The following is a 21,953-nucleotide window of genomic DNA, read 5'->3' on the forward strand; positions in this document are numbered from 1 at the left end:
ATCCTGTGACTTTGCCAAATTCATGGATGAACTCTAACAGTTTTCTGGTAGAGTCTTTAGGATTTTCTAGGTATAATATCATGTAATCTGCAAATAGTGATGTGGCTAGGACTTCCAAAACTATGTTGAAGGGTAGTGGTGAGAGTGGACATCCTTGTCTTGTTCCTGATCTCAGTGGGAATTCTTTCAGTTTTTCACCATTGAGAATGATGTTCGCTCTGGGTTTGTCATATATGGCCTTTATTATGTTGAGGTAGGTTCCCTCTATGCCCACTTTTCTGAAGGGTTTTTTATCAGAAATGGGTGTTGGATTTTGTCAAAGGCTTTTTCTGCATATATTGAGAGGATCATATGGTTTTTATTCCTCAGTTTGTTAATGTGGTGTATTACACTGATTGATTTACGGATATTGAAGAATCCTTGCCTCCCTGGGATAAATACCATTAATTAAACTTAAGAGTTTCTGCACAGCAAAGGAAACCCTAAACAAAACAAAAAGACAACCCACAGAATGGGAGAAAATATTTGCAAATGAAGCAACTGACAAGGGATTAATCTCCAAAATTTATAAACACCTCCTACTGCTCAATACCAAAAAAAAAAAAAATAATAAAAAAATGGGAAGATCTAAACAGACAATTTTCCAAAGAATACATACAGATGGCCAAAAAACACATGAAAAGATGTTCAACATCACTCATTATTAGAGAAATGCAAATCAAAACCACTATGAGGTACCAACTTACACCAGCCAGAATGGCCATCATCAAAAAGTCTGCAAACAATAAGTTCTGGGGAGGGTGTGGAGAAAAAGGAACCCTAGTACATTGTTAGTGGGAATGTACATTGGTGCAACCACAATGTACAGTATGTGATTCCTCAGAAAACTAAAAATAGAACACCCATTGGATCCAGCAATCCCACTCCTGGGCATCTATCCAGAGAAAATCATGACTCACAAAGACACATGTACTCCAATGTTCATTGCAGCACTATTTGCAATAGCCAAGACATGGAAACAACCTGAATGTCCATTGACAGAGGAGTGGCTCAAGAAGATGTGGTTCATATACATAATGGAATATTACTCATCCATTAAAATGAACGAAATACCAGCATTTTTAGCACCATGGATGGACCTAGAAATTATCATGCTAAGTGAAGTCAGCCATACAATGAGACACCAACACCAAATGCTATCACTTACATATGGAATCTGAAAAAAGGACACAATGAACTTTCTTGCACAACCAAGGACTCACAGACTTTGAAAAACTTATGGTTGCCAAAGGAGAGAGGTTGGGGGTAGAGGGGATCCTGGGGCTTTGGGATGGAAATATTATAAAATTGGGTTGTGATGGTCATTGTACAACTATAAATGTAATAAATTCATTGAGTAATTTGAAAAAAAGAATAGTTGTCAAATATTATTAAAGAAATAATGAAGAAATGCCAAATATTATTAAAATTCCTTTATATTTTCTTTCTTAATATATTTCAAATCTACAGTTTTCCAGATTTGTATAACAGTACTGTCCAGAGCTGATCTTGGCCATGGACTTTACAATAATGTCCTTCCTAAAGTTGACATGTATTATTATTACCTTTCAGTATTTACTCATGCTGCTTCCTTTTACCAAAATTCCTTCCTTTTTCTCTGTCGGTACTGAATTTCTTCTTTAGTCGTCACAGTTTTTTTCAACCACAGCTTTGGCATGATAGATTTAATAAAATGTATTTTCTTAATTATTTCATCTTTGATTAGATTTAATTGGTAAATGATTGCTTTTTGGTGTTGTTTAATGAAGAACTTGTTTTCTATCCCTGTTTTAAGTTTCGAGAATGTCTATCCTTTGACTTAAATGAGAACTTTTAAGGCCTATCTTTCTTGGACTTCTTTTTTCTTTATAATTTTGTTGACTCTTCCATTGTCTTTTGTAATTGGGCTTCTACAAAAAAAAAAAGAAAAGAAAAAGAAAAAGAAAACTGGAGAAATTGTTCATCTACCTTCCTTCTTCTTTCTTTCTTTTTTACTTATTCTTTTTCTCTCTGGATGTCAATTTTATTTTATTTACATTTGATAAAATCTTAGCAGTCATGTATTTTGTTGTTTGGAACTTTGCACTTGGGGATTCAGGGAGAGCTCTCTGTTGTCAGCTACAGTACACTCTTCATTATATTAGAAATGATTTGTTTGCCATGTTGAGGATTTGTTAAGTACTTTAGGCCACGGATATGTTTATTTATCTAGGACTATGGGTATCCTGCTCCAATATGCATTTCATGGCTTTGGATTTATAATTCAATGCATAGCACTGGGACTTTGACTTGCCAGAGGGTTGTCCCAGTTATTTATTTTCCATGTTTTATCAGTTTCTTCCACAAATCTGTTTCTTCTATTACCTAATTATAAGAAAGAGGTAATGAAGATATCCATGAAAATTGCTGATTTTCAGGTTTGAGGCTATTAATGAGAATTTTGTTCTACACACCAGTGTGGCTTCTAGGTATGGGAATATGATCAAGAACCTTTCCATAGTGATGGAGTTCCCGTCGTGGCGCAGTGGTTAACGAATCCGACTGGGAACCCTGAGGTTGCGGTTTCGGTCCCTGCCCTTGCTCAGTGGGTTAACGATCCGGCGTTGCCGTGAGCTGTGGTGTAGGTTGCAGACGCGGCTCGGATCCTGAGTTGTTGTGGCTCTGGTGTAGGCCGGCGGCTACAGCTCCGATTCGACCCCTAGCCTGGGAACCTCCATATGCCGTGGGAGCGGCCCAAAGAAATAGCAAAAAGCCGGAAAAAAAAAAAAAAAAAAAAAAAGAACCTTTCCATAGTGTTCATATTGCCTTATTCTTCTCTCTCTTTCTCTCTCTCCCTCTCTTTCTCTCTCCTACCACCACTTATTAAAGTTGATGTGACCCTTCTTTGTTCGGGTACTGTGGTCAAAAACTGTGTGTATGTATGTAAGTGTTTTAGTTCACTAAGTCTCAAATGAGTACAATTTGATTCTGTAATTTTATCCTTTTGTCTTAAGGATATTAACCCAGTATATTAGTCATTATTGGTTGTATCTTAAAGTGTTTTTCAAGTACGCATGTTTATATAATTTTTAATATGCTTGTTTGTTGATGCCAGTCCTATACAACTACCTTCAGAGATTTATTTCTTACACTTTATATTTTTAGGCAATATTTAATTGAGTTTAGGGTGCTTTACTTTTTTTCTCAGAATAAGCTGTTATGTTTTGATAACAAGCAACTCTAGAATCTCAGTGACATTACAGACAAAGTTTATTTTTGCTCATGCTTTGCCATGTTGAGTTTGACTGACTCTTCTGGACAGCTGACTTCTGTTTCAAGTCACAGAACTCTGCACTGCTTTAACCTTATGGCAACTCTCTGTCAAGATATGCTACCATGATCACTGCAAAAGTGGGAGAAGAAGGCTGTAACTTGTAGGCAGACCTCATTGCTCAAAGGAAAATATGTGGCAAGACTTCAAGAGTATGGGTGCAGGAGGTCCCTCATGGCTCAGTGGCTTAAGGATCTGGCATTGTCACTGCTGTGGCTCAGATTGCTGCTATGGAGTGTGTTTGATCTCTGGCCTGGGAACTTCCAAATGTCAGGGTAGGCCAAAAATACACGCACACACACACAAGTAACACTTACTTATGCCCAGGAGGAGAGGAGGATGAGGATTAATAGTGAGCAGCATTAAATAACACATACATAATATAATTAAATTTTAAAATGTATTCACATTATTTCCATCGTATAACTGGGACAGCAAAGAAAATGCAGTAAGATTATAGCACTTTCAAATATATAGCTCTTCTCCAAGTAAATAATGGGACCATTCCAACTTCTTCCTAATGCATGTCCTTTGTAAACATGGAAGTTTAAAGTAAAACATGAATTGTAATACCCCTAAGAAAAGCAATGCATTTTCCTCAAATTAAAAGTAACTGCCTTATTAAAAAAATTATTGATGTTGTTTATTATTTTCTCAAAATTGCCTTGTTTAGTACAATGAAAGTCAATGAATGCTAAAGGTAGAGGTTTTTTTTTCAGTTTCAAAAATATAGCCTTCTTTTAGTTAATAAAGCACAAGGTAAAACATGAGGCACAATTGAGAAAACGCTGAAGTGCTGAGCAAAAACCCAGATTAAAGATCTATTAATTTGGCTGTCTATTAATTATAAATGGAACAACCTGACAAAATATGTCAAAATTATGTTAATTGAAACAAAAAAATATAGTACTTTTTCAAGGAGAAACGGATATTTTATTAGAACATTTTAAATATATATAGAGATGTGTTCTTTGGATTTCATGACATGGCACTGAAATGTAAACTGAAGATTTAAGTGCCACATTAAGAAAGACAATAGAAACAGAAAGCGAAGAGGAAGAGGAGGAAAAGAAAGGAAGCAAAGACAATCTCTGAGGTTGCAGGGAGTGCCAGATGTCATTCTCAGAGTTGTCTTTGAATGCTTTATCTTTTTCAGTTTTCTTTGTTTTAGAAAATGTCATGTACCATGAGCTGCAGCTTTGCTCTAGTTTTACTGCCTGTCATAGTCACAGGTGACAAAGCCTGTCTTTTTACCACCAGTCTGAGTTCAACTATTCTGCTGACTTCCTCACAGACTGTGGAAAATTTATTGCAAAGCTAGGTGCATTTTATGCTTACAACTATTGCAGCAATGTTGGTGATAATATACTGACAGAACCCCAGGCAAGGGTTATATGTGACAGAGAAGAGTAAATACCTAATCTCAATATATACCATATTGTATGTGAGAATATGGCTTAGTAAACAGTCCTGTATTTCTACTGTGAAATTCTCCATTGGCAGCCATCATTTCCAATGCTTATATTATTTATTATCTCATTCATTCAAACAATGAAGCAAACACAGATTTTGTGCATGTATGATTTGAAATGTATATGTAGATGTTAAAAATGTGATTAAAATATCTTCCAAGGTTTAGGGCCTACACAGTAAATGGGAATACACACACACACACACACACACACACACACACACACACACATCAGGCTTTAATTTTAGGAAGAAAAAAATTTGCTTTAATACGAAGTAGTGAAACTTCTGTGCTTTTTTTTTTTTGGTGGCGGTGGTGATGGTGGTGGTGGTTTTTTGTTTGTTTTGTTGTTTTTACTTCACCCATAGCATGTGGAAGTTACCAGGTTAGGAAGTGAACCAGTGACACAGCAGCAACTGAAGCCAATGCAGTGACAAAACCAGATCCTTAACCTAATGCACCAGAAAGGAATTGGAGAAACTTTTGTTTTCACTTTTAATATTTTTGTGGTTTTATTAACAAAGGCAAATGTAGTTTAAAGTTTCTTCCACATGCAGCAAGGGGCATCACTGTTTTCAATCAGACTCCCTGCATTTAAATCCCATCTCTAGCAATTACTACCTGTATGACCTTGAGCCAGCTGCTCATCAGCTTATAATAAATTTTCTAATCAGTAAAATGGAAGAAATAATAATACCTATTCCCGAGAGTTGTGGCGAGAATGAAAGGAATTAATATGCATAAGATAACTGAATGCATGCCATGTAGTAAATGCCAAGTAAGCTTAGCTATTGTTAGCAGGAGAGTTTGTCTTATCTCTTCTTCAAATGCCTTGTAAAGTCTGATCCTATATTTCAAAGGCATTTGAGTCAAAGTCCCTCATTCTGGCATTTAATATCTTCTGTGACTTGAACACTATTAGTTCTTGAACATTAAAGAATTGAACCATGCTGGGGATATCTGAGGTTATTCCCAAACTTATCTTCTGTCTTGTACCCTAACCACATCACTAAGAAAAGAAAAGCACCAGAGTTCCTATCGTGGCTCAGCGGTAAAGAACCTGACTAGTATATGTGAGGATGAGGAAATGGGTTTAATCCTTGGCCTTGTTCAGTTAAAGATCCTGCATTCCTGTGAGCTGTGGTGTAGGTCACAAACACAGCTCAGATCCCGAATTGCTGTGGCTGTGGTGTAAACCAGCAGCTGCTGACTTGACCCCTAGCCTGGGAACATTCATATGCCCTGGGTACGTCCCTAAAAAGGACAAAAAAAAAAAAAAAAAGGAAGGAAGGAAGAAAGAAAAGCAGAAAAGCACTATCTCTCCTTTCTTCCATCCATTGTTCAGTGTCTTAATTTTACCACAAGACTTCCTGGATTTATTCATCCCTGGTTCATTGACCATTAATTCTCACTCCCATCCTTTTCTGCTATGCCCTCTGGAAACTTATGATGTTATTAATAGTAATCTAAGTCTTCAACAGTTTTGCAGAAGGCTTTCTCCATTTTATGGCTGTGGCTGAAACTTAATCACCTGAGAACAGACTATTCAGATATCCCTCTTCTATACGGACTCTTCCTTCTCTAGCAGATCCTAAACTAAATGTGCACCTTAACTGGGCATAGGGTGATGCCATGGTATCCTTCCTGTCTTCCTCTTGAGCCTGATCCCTGCAAGAACCTACTTCACAAATTGTCTCTTATCATCAAATCATGGCTTCAAGTTCTCTGCAAGTGCTGTCACCTCCTTCATTTGTTCAGCCATCCATGTAGGACTTCATTCTTCACACATTAATTGAGTTATCTGCTATGGAAGATGTCAGTTATTTAGCCCTGAAAGAAGGCAGACTTTTATCATGTACTCATGTTGTTCCTGAGGTATGCTGTTGGAAACTTTAATTCCTTTACTTATGCTTTCCTCTGTTAGCTAGAAAAATAATATCTTTTAAAATGTATTTAAGAAATTAATGCAATCAGGATTTTTTTTTTACACATTTCTACCCCTAATCTGAGATAGATACCCCTAACTCTTCATGTAAAGACCATGTTCCCATGTTACTATGTTTACCAAATTGCTTCAAATTATCTGCTCCCAGATTAAAGGATTTCTGCAGGAAGGGTTCATATTCATATATTCAAATCCTAGTACCATGGCTGATATATACTAGAAACTCAAAAATTAATTGAGTTTAAATGATATATATCAACTAAAGGAGAGATTCAATGTTCCCTTTATCATAGAGACACATTTAGGCTGAAGCATCTCATATTTGACTCCCTTCTGTATCTCTCACATCTAATTGTATACAGTTCAATAATCAATATATCTTGGATGAATAAATATTAGTCTGATTTTTCAAGCACAATTAAAAGCTTTTAAAAAGTTCTCTGGATGCACAGGATCTGGTCTTGTCACTGCTGTGGCTCAGGTTGCAACTATGGGACAGTTTTGATCCCTGGCCCCAGAAATTCTGCATTCCATGAGCATGACTAGGGGAGAAGAAAAAAATTAGTAGGAAAAGATCATTATATGCTAGGCATTTTCATTATTTGATATCCCCTAATGTCCTTTATCAGTGCCAGAAGCATAATAGTTACTCAAAATACTTGATACTTCTCTGAATAAAAACATGTGATGCCAGGCCCCACACTGCTGTTTTGCAAATTTTAAATTAAAAATACTTCAAGATACTTTTATTAAAGATGACCATTTAAAGCCATAAATGAAACTGGGGCACTATGATTAATGCAAATTACATAGTTAGGGTTCTGAGTGCCTCATTTTTTTTCCCAGTGTATAGTTCTGACAACAACAACAACAAAACTGCCACTTGCCATCTGATTCTGCAAAAAGGAAGTCACTAGCCAGTGCAGCTGTTGAACTTTAACACCACTTGAAAGTAGTTTAGGGCAGAGATCAGGAATGAGGCACTTTGTGCTCTGGAAAGACTGTCAGAACATGCTTTCAGATGGATATTTTTAGGAGAAAATATTATATACCCAACTTCTTGAATCCTCTCATACCTAGAGAAGCACTAAAATAATTAACAGAAACATCTGCTCCTCCTGTGTAGCAGCAATCTTTTTATTAAAATGTGTGCTTGACTGCAAATACCTTCTTTGCCAAAATCATACATATACCAGCTTCCACCATTACTTCTTTGGAGTAGTTCTTCAGAGTCATCTCAGAGGCTGTCTCCAAGATTATAGTTCTAAGTTCCCCAAGTAAAAATGGAAACTTAGTTCACAGCTCTCATGTTTTGTGTGTACACGTGTTTTCAGTTCACAGTGCTGATCTAACATTGTACGAAATCTGAAAATTAAAATCATGCTTTAGAGTCAACTTTTACCCAAATATGGAACATGCTAATTTATCTTTGAGATTCCTTTGAGAACAATATCTATCTTAGAATCCTTTTCAGAAGTGTTACCATTTCTTTTACTTATAAATGTTTACTTTCAACAATTATAAAAGATATGGTTTGTGTCCTTTTAGTGAAATATGTGTCTGCTGTGTTTTCTCAATAGTTTTATCAAGAGATGCTTATGGAAGTTCTATGTATAGGTTTCTAAGGTATCTCCAAACTGTTCTCCATAGTGGCTGTACCAGTTTACATTCCCACCAACAGTGCAGGAGGGTTCCCTTTTCTCCACAGCCCCTCCAGCACTTGTTATTTGTGGATTTATTAATGATGGCCACTCTGACTGGTGTGAGGTGGTATCTCATGGTAGTTTTGATTTGCATTTCTCTTATAATCAGCGATGTTGAGCATTTTTTCATGTTTGCTGTCCATCTGTATATCTTCTTTGGAGAAATGTCTATTCAGGTCTTTTGCCCATTTTTCCATTGATTGATTGGCTTTTTTGCTGTTGGGTTGTATAAGTTGTTTATGTATTCTAGAGATTAAGCCCTTGTCGGTTGCATCATTTGAAACTATTTTCTCCCATTCTGAAAGTTGTCTTTTTGTTTTCTTTTGGGTTTCCTTTGCTGTGCAAAAGCTTTTCAGTTTGATTAGGTCCCATGGGTTTATTTTTGCTTCCATATGACCCCACGATCCCACTCTTGGGCATCTATCCAGACAAAACTCTACTTAAAAGAGACACATGCACCCACATGTTCATTGCAGCACTATTCACAATAGCCAGGACATGGCAACAACCCAAATGTCCACCAACAGATGATTGGATTCGGAAGAGGTGGTATATATACACAATGGAATACTACTCAGCCATAAAAAAAGAATGACATAATGCTATTTGCAGCAACATGGATGGAACTAGAGAATCTCATACTGAGTGAAATGAGCCAGAAAGACAAAGACAAATACCATCTGATATCACTTATAACTGGAATCTAATATCCAGCACAAATGAACATCTCCTCAGAAAAGAAAATCATGGACTTGGAGAAGAGACTTGTGGCTGCCTGATGGGAGGGGGAGGGAGTGGGAGGGATCGGGAGCTTGGGCTTATCAGACACAACTTAGAATAGATTTACAAGGAGATCCTGCTGAATAGCATTGAGAACTTTGTCTAGATACTCATGTTGCAACAGAAGAAAGGGTGGGGAAAAAATGTAATTGTAATGTATACATGTAAGGATAACCTGACCCCCTTGCTGTACAGTGGGAAAATTAAAAAAAATAATAATAAGTAAATAAATAAATAAATAGAATAGGTTTACCTAAAAAAAAAAAAGAGAAGCTTAATGTGTTTATTCATAAACACAGTTACCTTGGTAATAAAGAATAGAGGATATTGTTAAAGTTAAGGATACAAGCAGGGTGAGCAAAAGATGATTTTGGAAACTTATAAAAGGAAGGTATTTTAGGAGATAATCTCAAAATATAAAAAGAGTTAAAATAATATAAAAAATATGAGGAGTTCTCATTGTGGCTCAGTGAGTTAAGAACCCGATGCAGTCTCTGTGAGGATGTGGATATCATTCCTGGCCTCACCTAGTGGTTTAAGGATCTGGTGTTGGCAGCAAGATGCAGCATAAGTTGCATATATGGCTCAGATCCAGTGTTGCCCTGGCTGTGGAGCAGGCCACGGCTGTAGCTCTGATTCAACCCCAGCCTGGGAACTTCCATATGCCACAAGTATGGCTGTAAAAACAAAACAAATGTAAAAATATTGCATGGTATTTTAATTGAGTAAGTGATCATATGAGTATTTATATTTGTTTATTCTTTTTTTACCCTCTATTTGGCTAGTCTGTCAGAAAAGGGAGGTGAGGCAATGTGGAACCATAAATTCTTAGTTTATTATATAAACACACTACAAGCAGGTCTGACCAAGACAAACTTATAGGCCCCTTAGCTTGACTAAACTTCAGGCAGGCTTCTTCTTGACCTTGCTTTTCTAAGAGCACTTGCTTTAGAAAACTTACAATTATAAATCTTTTCTCTGCCTCTTTGGGATATAAATCTACAGTAATCCAGAAATGTCTTTCTCAAGCGCCTAGGAGCCTTCTCTTTAACATGTAATCAAGAAAGATTCCCTACCTCTGTGCTCTGTGGAAGGGTGGGAGCTTAACTTCAATATGTGACAATTAGCAAACACAGATGCCCTAAGTATATTGACTAACTAACCTCCCATCTAATATCCTTCAGTACTCTTTCATTATCTTACTCCACCTTTTAAAAATTACTCCACATTTTTCTTTAGTGGAGTTGAATGAAATCTCATTCCCTGATTGTGATAGTATTTTTTTTTTTTTTTGGTCTTTTTCTGGGGCTGCATCCAATATGGAGGTTACCAGGCTAGGGGTCTAATTGGAGCTGTAGCTGCTGGTCTACACCAGAGCCACAGCAATGCCAGATCCGATCTGTGTCTGCAACCTACACCACAGTGATGGCAATGCCAGATCCTTAACCCACTGAGCAAGCCCAGGGATCAAACCCACAAACTCATGGTTCCTAGTTAGATTCGTTAACCACTGAGCAATGACGGGAACTCCGCAATAGCCTTGAATAATGTCTTCCTTTCCTGTTTAACTGATCTGGTCGATGCAATTTTTGTTTTAGAGTGCTTAGGTTCAAGGCCAGTTGTCCAAAAAATATAAAAATTCCATTACTCTTGCTACTCTTTTTCTCACTTGTATATCTTACTTCCTATTGTCAATGGAAAATTAACCAGTCAATCTACAAGAGAAATGGAAACTTATTTGAACCGAATTTGAGGATTATAACCTAGGAAGAGATCTGAGAAAGCTCCGAGAACTGTTCCACCTGTTAGAAATCAAAGCACAGTTGTATAAGTTTTTTTGAGTCTGAAGACTCTACATCAAATGATGTGTTATTTCCATTTTAATCTAAGTGTCATCCTGGTGGGTCAAGAGACCGCTTGTAAGATCAGGAAGCAATGTTATCTGTAAGGAGTTGTGTTGCTGATGCTAGAAGGATGCTGCTCTTCATGGTTGAGAGCACCTCCTGCCAACGGAGGAGTTCTGGTCCATGCATAATACAGATACACAGTGCACAGTGAGGGGAAGAGGAGGCCAAAAGGCAGAGGAGAATTTTTATTAAATTTGTCTTGTCTTGCCATAAAACATGAATTTTATTTCACAATATTTTCCTAATTTGTGATGATTAGTATTCATATTGTCTAATTTCAGTCTCAAGTAAAATAAATGGAACAACTCTGCAACCCTCTTTCTCTATTTCATAATTATTTTAAACCAAGTTCTTTAAAAAAATTTTTTTTTGATCTTTCAATAAGTCTATGGGAAGTGTAAGTTTATCAGGAAATACATATGAGTACATGCCTGAAGGCACTTTAAATGAGGAAAGCAATTTTGAGTTCCTCAGACCTGACCTAAAATGTGTTGCATAAAATACAAATTAGTTAACCCACTTAGAAAAGAACTCATTCAAGCACTGAGTCTAAGAGGCACGAATCTGGAAGTGTACTTAAGGTGAGGCCTGGCTTCAGAGTCCGATCTGGACAGAGAGTTGCCAGCTAAATCCAGGATCTGTTGTAGATTAACTTATGAAGTGGTAGAGGTAGACTTCAGGTCTCTTAAGATTATTTTGTTCCCTCTTCCCTCTTTTTTTTGAAGTCTGAAGCCTTTATTCCAGGATGTCTACATAAACACCTTTACTGAACTGACCCCTTCATAAAATCATTGCTCTTTATTTTTACCAAGACTCTCTACACCAGACCAAGGATTACTCATTCTCTATTCAACTTCTTCTGGGTTCTGCTCACTGGGTCAATCCAATAAGTTATGTGAATAAGGGAGCAAATTAAGTTGCCCTAACAGGTACCATATTTGTATTTTAACAGGGACCTCTGGAGAGAGATTTAATTCTAGAATGAGCATATCGTATGTATTGATTTTTCCAGTACAGTTAATAGTCCCAATTTTGCCAGTGTAATTTTTCATAATATGCCATTTTACTCTCAGAAGTGACCCAGCCTGGACATAAATTTAAATGGTCATTCTCTGTATTAAAATATTAGCATGGTCACACACCTAGTGATTGAAGTTTCAGATAAAAAGGCAAGTGGTTGTTAAGAGAGAAGACTGCCAGATTCTGGGGCCTTAAAAATTATAACATAGGGGGCATTTTCACATAATTCATAATCATTGGAATCCAACATTCTGGTGGTTAACTGCCTGAAAGTTATCAGGCCCTAGGCACGTTACTTGTTACCTGAGATGACTGTCCAGGCAGATTTGAGAGGACTTGTCACAAATACTCAAAAAGTCCAAATATGTAGGAGAAGGTAACAATTAAAACCTGGACAAGCAAATGAAAATACTGTGTGAAATAATAATTGTAATCAAAATTTGTATAATGTTTATAATTGCCAGGCATTGTTCTAAATATTTTACTAATATTAACTCATTTAATCACAGCAGTAACTCTATGAGTGTAGTATTATCATTCTACCTTTTTTTCCCCCCTTTTTGGAGGCCCTGTGGCATGTAGAGTTCCCAGGCCAGGGATCAGATCCCAGCCACAACTGCAGCTACTGCAGCTATGGCAACACCACACCTGCAGCTACTGCAGCTATGGCAACGCCACTGGATCCTTAGCCCACTGTGCTGGGCCAGGGATCCAACATGAATCCTGGTGCCACAGTGGAAGCTCTCATTCTACCCATTTTATGGATGAGAAAGCTGAAGCAAAGAGGGTTATGTACTTAAGGCGCTGAGAAGTAGTGAGACTTGAAGCACAGATAGCTTTGTTTTAAATTTGTATGATCTAAGACATTATATTTCCTTTCAGGAAAAGAAGAGAGAGAAAGAAAGGGGAGAGAGAGGGAGGACAGGGAGATTGATTTTGCTTTCATCCACAGTGGATATTAGACCTGTTTGTTGTTCTTGGTATCACCTGATACCTACTCTATTTATCTGATCCATTTCTTCTCCCACCCTTGACATCCACCAGTCTATTCTACCCTTGATTTGCCTTCTCCTATTCTCCACTCAACTCTAGTTTCCATCTTATCTTGGTCTCAGTTTCTAAGAAAAGAGGTCAGGCTGTCAATTCCTTCACATTAGCTGGGAGTCACTGATTCCAGATCCTAAGGAGGAAAAAAGAGCAAATCATCATAAAGGAGTCTCAAAGTAGAGGATTAGATGATGGTAAATGTATGCCAATTATCATTACTTTTGCACATTATTTTAATAAGATTTTTTTTCTCTGATATGAGTTGTATTTTCAAAGCTCTTTTCTGTCTACCTATCTTGAGAATCTGAAGATTTGGGGACAGAGTGGTATTTGTATGGGGCGGGGGGCTGCTATGCAAGAATCTGTATGATGAGAGGCAAAGACACTCAGAGCAGGCATATGAGAAAGGCAGACCTTTAGAAATTACTTAATGGATTCTGTTGAGCTGAAATATAACCATCTGCCCTCCTCTAGATTGGGTGAGCTTGTCTTATGTAACCGTCCCTACTTAATTCTTCTATTATATTTTCAGTGTGTGTTAACAGTCCATTCTATTAATATACTATCAGTATATATCTGAATCTATATAAGTGATGCAAATAGTGTACTCTATGAACAAACTGAAATCAAGGAAAACTCGAGGTAAAATATTCCTAAGAATATAGTTCTATAAATCACACTTTACTGGCCTATATTTGTCTAATTTGACATGATTATAAAAATAGATGTGTCACAGCATTTATTGGCACTTTACTCTTTATTTAATCTACCAAAATGCAAACTGTAAAGGAAGAGAATTTTTGCCCTCTTGTACATAATGTCTGACACCAGAATTTCCAGCCAAGTGAAACAATACTGACTCTACATGTAAATGATTCCAAAGTGGTCAGGTCTCCAAAATGCCAGGAAAGTTTTAGGGTGTTGCCTTTTAGGGGGAGAGTCCCCTATTGAAAGATAGCAGTGATTTGAAGTATTTAATTTTAAAAGTAGAAAAATGATGCAATCTGGAACAATGAGATTGAAAATATAAATAAGACCAAGAAGTCCAGAAGGAAAAAACATTAAGCCACAGAAAAGGAATTATCAATATATGGACCAAAAACAGATGTAAAAGTCCTTTTGACTTGATGACAGTTTTGAAAAATTTCTGTAGTCTCAAAATATATTTGTGTCCAAAAAAAGTAGACTATAGATATACAATCTGATTTTATGAGTAGAGTTTTATTGATAAGTGAGTAACAAATGGAAATTAATTAGGATTTAAATTTTTTAGGCTTTGAATTTTAAACTCATCAGAAAAATTTCGAGTGAGCTTTAGTGCAGAGGCAGTAATATAGGAGTTAAGAATTAAAGCTCTGGGAGTTCCCTTGTAGCTCAGAGGGTTAACAACCTCACACAGTGTCCAGGAGGATGCAAGTTCAATCTCTGAACTTGCTTAGTGGGTTAAGCATCTGGGGTTGTGGAAACCTGCTTTGTAGATCACAGATGTGGCTCAGATCCAGTATTGTCTTGTCTGTGACATAGGCCAGAGCTCCAGCTCTCATTCGACACCCTAGCCTGGGAATTTCCATATGCCACAGGAGTGGCCATTAAACAAAAAAGAAAGAAAAAAAGAAAAAGGAATTCAAGCTCTGAAAATATAAAAAGTTGGGGGTAAATTCTAATTCCACCATTTACTAGCTTGTTAAACACTGATTTTTATATTCTTAGAATAGAGTGAATAATAGATCCTCTTTCATAGGGTCTTTGCAGGTGCTAAATAACATTCTCCCTTTTACCAAGAATAATATAAGTAGCAGCATACTTATTATAATAATGTATTTAGGTGTTTTAATGAATATTTTTTATGGTATTGATAAATTATCATTGCTTTTGCTATAAAAAATATTGAGGTTTGAAGAACACTGTCATTGACTCAGTCTCAAGGGTAGCTTTTTTCTTTGTGTTCCATCAATTCTTTCTACCCTTCTTGAATATATAACCTCTTTATCTACACTGTGGTAGTGTGGTATTTATTTGATATTGTTTCTCACCAAGATTTATAAGTGATTTTTATTTATTTATTTATTTTTACAATAGATCACAGTTTTTTATTCTTATGACATAAGCAAGGAGATAAACCTCACATTCATACTAAAAATTCCAACTAGACTCACAGGAATTCAGTCTTTTTTTTTTTGTGGGCCTTTTACACTTATTTTGTTTTATTTTTTAAACTTTTATTATTATTTTTTCCTACTGTACAGCATGGTGACCCAGTTACATATACATGTATACATTCTTTTTTCTCACATTACATGTTGCATCATAAGTGACTAGACAGAGTTCCCAGTGCTACACAGCAGGATCCCAAGGGAACCCTCCTGCACTGTTGATGGGAATGTAAGCTGGTATAACCACTATGGAGAACAGTATGGAGGAACCTTAGAAAACCATACATAGAACTACCAAATGACCCAGCAATCCCACTCTTGGGCATATATCTGGACAAAACTTTCCTTACAAAAGACACATGCACCCGCATGTTCTTTGCAGCACTATTCACAATAGCCAAGACATGGAAACAACACAAATGTCCACTGACAGATGATTGGATTAGGAAGATGTGGTATATACACACAATGGAATACTACTCAGTCTTTATCTGTAATGGAAAGTCCCAGCCTCCCGTCGCTGGGCATGTACCTGTCCACACCTGCTCTCACGCACTCACACTCAGGCTGCACCAGGTTACCTGCTACGGGAGTTCCTGCACCAAAGGTCCTGACTGTGGAACTGAGGTAAACTAGCTCAGAGTAATAACCTAAGAGGGTCTACTTACCTAAGGTGTAGGCAGAAGCCTGATTTCTAGACCTGTGCCCCACCCTCCTGTCCTGGAAGGCATTTGAGGTTCAGGTCCCTCCTTAGCTCCCCACACAACAGCATACATAATAAAGAGCTCTCCTTGGGGGTGGGGGGCGCAGTCCCCTGCCAGCAGACATTCACCCTCAGTCACAAAGGGGAGGGGGACTAGTTATGTCTACATCACATTTATAAAATAAGAATTATATTTTATGTTTCCAAAAGGAGATCCAGTCCCTTGGAAAGGCTGCCTGGGATGGCATTTGAGCCTCTTCTTCAGACAGGCATAACTTAACTATACAGCTCATTTCTAGTCAATAGCATTTATACTTAACCACCTCAATGAACCAAGCTGGAAGGAATTTAAAATGCAATTTAGCTTAAATACAAAAATACATTTTTATTTTGTTAAAAAACATTTAAATATTTTTTTTTCTTTTATTTTAGACACACACATTCATACTTCTCCCAAAGAGGATGGGCATGGCAGCAAGACTCTTGGGCCTAGGGTACAAAGGAAGAAGAAAGGAAGGGGCAGGGGGAATAAGATACATGTTTAAAATGTGGTTTATTATTTAGGTTTTCTAACTTATTCTATGGGTGATCTAGCCTACGGCGAGGTTAGGCAGGTGGAGAAAGAAACAGAGGGAAGAGGCCTTTGCTTCTCCTCGGCCCCATTCTCCTAGGTGGCCATCTCTTAAAGTCAAAACACCATTTCAAAATTCAGGACTCGGCACTTGTAGCCGTAAAGCGGAGCTGCTTTCCACATTCAAATAGCGAGGCCCTAGAAACTTGAGAAACAGTTAATTCCAGCACTACCAACACACCGCCACTCATACAATTCAACTCTCCCTTCAAACTCGATTCAAAGAGCAATAGACATGAGCATCAGACAAAGTAACACAGGACAAGGCTTTAAACATATGATCCCAGAGAGGCAGACAAGCCCAGGGAAGCCAACAGGGAAGGTGAGTGAGGAGGCAGCTGAAAGCAGTGGCAGGCATCCTGCCTGTTCCAAGATCTTCCCTCTCCCAGCATGAGGTGTCACCCCTGGATCTGCCAGGCTAACAGTCTTGAGCCACCAAGCTTTGGGGGACCAAACTGGCAGAGAGGGTTGGAGATGAAACAGAGGCTCAGACTTGGCAGGAGAAACACTCACTGGGGTCTCCAAGGCAAAGATAGATTCAGAATCACTTTAAAAGGAATTGATCTTGCAAGGAGTCAGTGAGGGACACAAGAATGGAGGAACTGGGTCCCTTAATGGGACAAGAGGGGGAGAAGCACTTTTTATAGCCAAGCCAAGCAAGGTAAAACTATAGGGATAAGCCATTTCCCCCAATCCCATCAAATGCATATCAGAGATGCAAGTGGTGAGGGTTCTACCTCGGGTCCTCTGGCAGAAGTGGCTCTCAGGGAAATGAGGTGCCTGACAGCTTATACACCACGGGAGTGTCAGGGAAGGAAGAGGCGATATGTACGGGTGTTTCTTTAGTTCTCTCCAGCCTCACCAGTGGAACTGTTCAAGTAAGGTCACAGGCTTCTGCCCTGCCATGTCCTTCCTGCCTCCTCCTCCCCCGAGAGACATGAAGCTTCTGTTTCCCGGAAGAGAAGGAAGAACCCCTGCAGCTGCCACTCCCACCCAGGTGGCTGAAGCCAGACTGGGGTAGCTCCATTTTATGGAACTAGAAGATGAGAGGCTCTTTCTGGCAGGTGCCGAGGTCCAGATGTAGGTGGGGGTGGGGAGAAGGGCCAGGGGCTACTTCTTGCAAGTGTGGCAGAGGCTCCTGAGGCAGAGCTGGTTCCTGGGGTAGCCACGCTGATCTCAAAACCTCTGCTGCCGGTTGGGGCTGCCGAACCCCCAAATGTGAAGGGAGATGGTGTTGTGCTGACAAACACAGAGCTACTGGTCCCACTGCTGGTGGTCTGGGTTGTAGCTCCAATGCCAGAGGTGGTGGCTGCACCAAAGGAGAAAAAGGCTGGCTGGGCTGGCGCTGGAGTTGCAGTTGGGGCGGGGGCTGCAGAGTCTCCAAAAGTGAAGGATCTGCCAAAGCTGGGGACAAGGGCTGGCTTGGCAGTCCTCTGCTGCTACCCATCGGCGGGCTGGGGGTTGGCTCCTGGATATGAGGGGAGGGAGGGCTTGGCACTTGAGCCAAAGGGAATGTTGAATGCTGAGGTGGTGGTGCCACTGAAAGTCAGTGTGGGCTGGCTGGTGGTGGCTGGGGCAGAGGCTGTAAAGGTGCTGCAAAAACCTATAAAGGTGCTGCAAAAACAGCAGCAGGGCTGCTGATGCTGGGGGCTATCTGAGAGGCACTGGGAAGGGACTGGCCAAAGGTGGTGACTGCTGTTGAAGAAGGCATGGCGGGAGGCTTGCCAAACTGGAATATGGAGCCACAGCTGCAGTGAAGCTAGCACCAGAGGCAGGGGAGTCCCAAAGAGGAAGGGCTGGGAGATGGAAGCAGTGGTACTAGTCATGCTGCTCAGGGTGCTGGTTACGCTGCTCACACGGAAGCTGAATGTAGGCTTCAGAGCAGAGTCTTTGGAGGTGCTGGTTGTGGTCACAGAAGCTACTGCAGAGGTGGCACTGGCCTGGCTGCTGAAGAGAGGGGTGCTCATAGTAGTGGCTGGAGAACCTCTTTGCTTGAAGAAGAAGGGGGTTAATATGGGCACGGGTGCAGGTGGCTCCATGGTGAAGACAAGTTTGAAAGTGAGGGATAAGCTGCTGGTAGTCATGGGGAGGGCTGAGCTGGATAATGCTGTGGCTGTGACCTTGGAAGGGCTAGAAGGCAAGGAACCCTCATTCTTGCTTTGGGGAGGGAGCAGAAAAATAGGATCGAACATGGGAGATGCTGAAGACACAGCCGGAGCTGCAGAGGCAGGAGAGTTAGCAGGTGGGGTGCTCAGCATTCCAAAAAGAATGTTCTGCTTGGTGGGAGAATGGGGTAGTTGGGGCTTGGGATTTGGCAGATGTCTCAGCCTGAGGGGCTGGTGGTGACGTGGTGGTGTCAGTGACTGGTCCTGCAGAAGAAGCAGGGATCAGTCCCAAGAAAGCGGATGTAGATTTGGAATCTGAGGAGGTGCCCCGAAGAGGCCCTGACTGTGAACAGCCAAGAGGGGCTAGAGGGCTGGGTGTCTTTGGAGATGAATGGGCCACAGTAGTTGCCAGGCCAGCAGATGCAGGGAGGGATGGTAGGCCTGGGGAATTCTGCATCTTCTTCAAGCTCTCCAACAGTGGGTTAGCGCTTGGGGCTGGGAGGGAGGTTGTGGAGGCAGCAGTCCCAGCAGCAGACAGGGTAAAAGTGAAGGGAAGCTGGCTGGTAGGTGGGTTCTCAGTGACAGAGGTCAAGGCAGTATCAGTCTTATCCTCCAAGATCTTGTTAAACTGTGGTAACGAAGCTTTCTTTTCTAAGTCTCCAGCAGTGATTGAATAACCAAACTGGGAAGATGGAGGCAAGGTCAGAGCTGGTCCCCTTGCTGGAATGGCAGCAGCTGAAAGTTCCATTTTTGCTGCCCTAAGCTGCCAGGTGTTGACGGGGAATTCCATGAGTTCTATTTCTTCCATGTGATTGTATCTGCAACTTTTTCTCCCTGGGACTCCTTGTCTGGTACCAATGGAGTTGAAGAACTATGGCGGCTGGAGCTGGGGATGTGGCCTGTGTATGTGCTTATCAAGGAGCTCAGAGAAGAGGTGCATGATCTCTTATCTAAGTGGTCATCTGAGCTCTGGGAATTGAGACCTCTCTTCCGAGACCCAGGCTTAGGCAGAAAAGAGGCAGAAGCTCCACTGGCCACCAGCACCTCAAATGCTGAATCTCCACTCCTACTGCTAGCATGGCACCTTCTTTTATTTTCCTGGCCATCAGCAAATATTTGGTCTTCCTCCTCTACTGTCCTTTTCTTCCTCTCTTTGAGGGTGCTCCGTACAGTCTCCTTCACACATGGGTCTGGGGCACCAGTTGATGGTGAGGACAGTGCTGAGCTGATAATCTGCTCTGGTAACTGGGAACGAGTCAATTTGCTATCTGGAGGAGCAAACCTCACTGTTTTGTGCTGCACACCATTTTGGAATTACGAGCAGATAGCACAGTCTTCTTGTGACAGCCATTCCAGCACACCTTGGCAAGTACCCCCAGCAAGAAATATTGGGCCTGCTGGATTCGATATCTTCTTTGAGGCATTATTACAAACCAATGATAAAGCCCCACAACCCTGGTGAAAAGGCCTCCTAGAGGGTCAGAGAAGAGGAGTGGGGAGGGAGGGGTGGGTATAAACGCGATGAGGATGGGCTGATTAAGCTGGCTGGGCAGTGGCCGGGCCTCTTCTGCAAGTCCCTGGCCTCCAGGGTGGAGGGAGGCTGCAGGGGGCCAGGCTTGCCCAGGTAACTGCCCATGAGGAGCAGTTCAGGGGGTTGGGTCCCTCCAGTAGGCGCCGTGGCTCTAGGAGATTTCTGTTTACTGCCGACTTGACCAGAGGAGAGGTGAGCAGTGTTGTTGGCTGCGTTCCTAATGAGCGAGGGGAAGGCCCTTGAACTTCAAGGCTCGAGGCTCCATTTCCACCAGGCGGCGGTCACCCCCACGGCTAGCCAGGCCAGTGCAGCTGCCACCGGCACCAGGTACACAAAGCCGAGCAGTGCCTCCACACCCGGCCCTCTGCAGCCCCAGCCCAGGCCTGACCCTCCCTGACTCTTCTATCAGCTGCTGTAGCAGCCAGAGACATCTATAAGTGATTTTTAAACTTGTCTCCCTGACCAACCTCCAGGCCCAGCTTTCGTCACTAGCAATCTGTCCTCACTTTCCTAAAATGAAATGGCATTGCTTTTGACTAGAAGGTATCTTTGGTCTACAACTGTGTAAATTATGCTAACATTTACTGTTAATGTAACATTAACATTACATTAATGGCACCTACCCAAACTTATGGTATAAGATTAAATATGTTATCTCAATTTCATTCTAAGAACAATCTTAGAAGTTTTATAATATTATCTCTACTTAATAAAATTTGCAAGAAACATCCCAGCAATGAGGGCATCAAAATCTACTCCAACCTTTGACTATTCAATATCTTCTTGACATCGCTTCTTTCCTTCTTTATTTCCCAGAACAAATACTGCAGCTATTTGGGATATCTTCCACATTTTTGTATCTTTGAACATCACGTTCCTTCTGCTCAGAATTACCGTCTCTAATTCTCTCTTTGTAGGGTTTCATCTGTTAGAACCAGAAGAGTTCTCAGTGCACGTATAATGTATTTATCTTTACTATAGTATGTATACAGTGTATGTGTGTCTGTGTATTTGTATCTGTGTGTAGTTCACGTGTTTGTTTTTATTTTTTTAGCCCTCTAGAGTAATATATCTTTGAATACAGTCATATAGTCAAAGGTTCTTATTTTATTTTAAAATTTTCAGCCACAGTTCCTAGCACTATTTCAGGCACATGGTAGTGTTCAAAAATAATGGCTTTAATTAGTGAGTGGATAACTAGCACTCTATGATATTGATGTTTGGTACTATGAATTCAAAATACTGGGCAAATTATTGCCACTAGAAAAGATTGTTGTGCTTGCATCTAGCCATTTTTTTTCTTTTTAATTTTATTGGAGTATAGTTGACTAACAATGTTGTGTTAGTTTCAGGTGTACATCAAAGTGCATCAGTTATACATAAACATATATCCATTCCTTTTCAGATTATTTTCCGATATAGGTTATTACACTGAACTGAGTAGATTTCCCTGTGCTATTCAGTAGGACCCTGTTACTTATCTATTTTATATATAGCAATGTGTATCGGTTAATCCCAAACACATAATTTATCCCTCCCCCACCCCCACATTTCCCTTTTGGTAACCATAAGTTGGTTTTGAAATCTTTGAGTCTGTTTCATGGATAA

The 21,953-nt window shown here is 40.0% G+C and overlaps 1 pseudogene; it reads right to left on the reverse strand.

Annotated features, from left to right (window-relative positions):
- Nucleotides 1-17,737: 17,737 nt before the first annotated feature.
- The window catches only part of LOC125137376 (nuclear envelope pore membrane protein POM 121C-like), a 59,198-nt pseudogene continuing 54,982 nt past the window's right edge, over nt 17,738-21,953 (reverse strand).

This window comes from Phacochoerus africanus, chromosome 10 (assembly GCF_016906955.1).
Source record: "Phacochoerus africanus isolate WHEZ1 chromosome 10, ROS_Pafr_v1, whole genome shotgun sequence".
NCBI lineage: Eukaryota > Metazoa > Chordata > Mammalia > Artiodactyla > Suidae > Phacochoerus > Phacochoerus africanus.